Genomic DNA, 994 nt, shown 5'->3' on the forward strand with positions numbered 1-994 from the left:
GGGTCTGGTTGTCCTCTCCAGGGAAGTTTTGAGCATCAACAACTTCATTTCCTGTATTACCAATTTCCGGTGGACATACCTTTGTATTTAGCCTATGCGATGACGAAAACACAGATGACAATTCAAAATATGTCAAAACTATACACACTATAACTATATAGTGTGTATAACTATATACACGCAATGTATGTTGTTGCGTGTCATCGGACATTTTTAAGTGTGTATATGGAAATCCTGGAGCTTTCTTAGTGGGTATATCACGTAGTGTTGGCAGACTGATCCCAGCCTACGTACTGTACATCCACAGCCCGGCGCCTTGTGTTATATTCTTTTATTTATTTATTTTTATTACGTTTTTTTGCCGAACCTCAACAGCGGCCTCGAGTTTCTATAGTCTACCTATGGATTGCAAGTCCAAAAAAAGAAAAGTCTAACACAGTTTTCATTTGCTTACAGTTTCATTTGCTTACAGCCTATTCTTTTCTAGATTTTTGGGGCATTTTTAGGTCTTTGACAGGACAACTGAAGACATAAAAGGGGAGGGGGGGGTGAAATGAAGCAAAAGGCCGCAGGTCGGAGTCAAACCCCGGGCCCGCTGCGTCAAGGTGTAAACCTCTATAGACATGGTCAACCGCTCTACCAACTGAGCTTAAAAAAAAGAAGTAAAGACATAAAAATGGCAACAAACATCACTTAGTACTAAATGCTCTTTTAGACAGATCAGTCATGTTTGTAGGCTAATTTAGATTTAAAGAGACGGGTTTCTTTTAATTTAGTTTGGCTCTTTTGACTGTAAATGTGCTCGACCCCTGCCGGCTGTCTTCCTCATGTGCACTTTGATGCCAAACACTCTAGAAAATAAACCCACGTCCCTGATGGTGTCTTGATCCCAGGGAGCTCGTCTTTTCATTTGGCTGTAACATTACGTTGGTGCTGAACAGCAGTTGATTTCTCTGCAGACGTGACTGCCGCAATTAAAAAAAAAAAAAAAAAA

The 994-nt window shown here is 40.4% G+C and overlaps 1 long non-coding RNA gene across 1 annotated transcript; it reads right to left on the reverse strand.

Annotated features, from left to right (window-relative positions):
• Positions 1–68: 68 nt before the first annotated feature.
• Positions 69–250, reverse strand: LOC116686431 (uncharacterized). The gene is made up of 2 exons (XR_004331254.1): positions 181–250; positions 69–138 (listed from the first exon to the last, which is right to left on the reverse strand). It is a non-coding gene; the product is annotated as an uncharacterized LOC116686431 (long non-coding RNA).
• Positions 251–994: the final 744 nt, after the last annotated feature.

The sequence above is a fragment of the Etheostoma spectabile genome, unplaced genomic scaffold (genome assembly GCF_008692095.1).
Source record: "Etheostoma spectabile isolate EspeVRDwgs_2016 unplaced genomic scaffold, UIUC_Espe_1.0 scaffold363, whole genome shotgun sequence".
NCBI classification, from domain to species: Eukaryota; Metazoa; Chordata; class Actinopteri; order Perciformes; family Percidae; genus Etheostoma; species Etheostoma spectabile.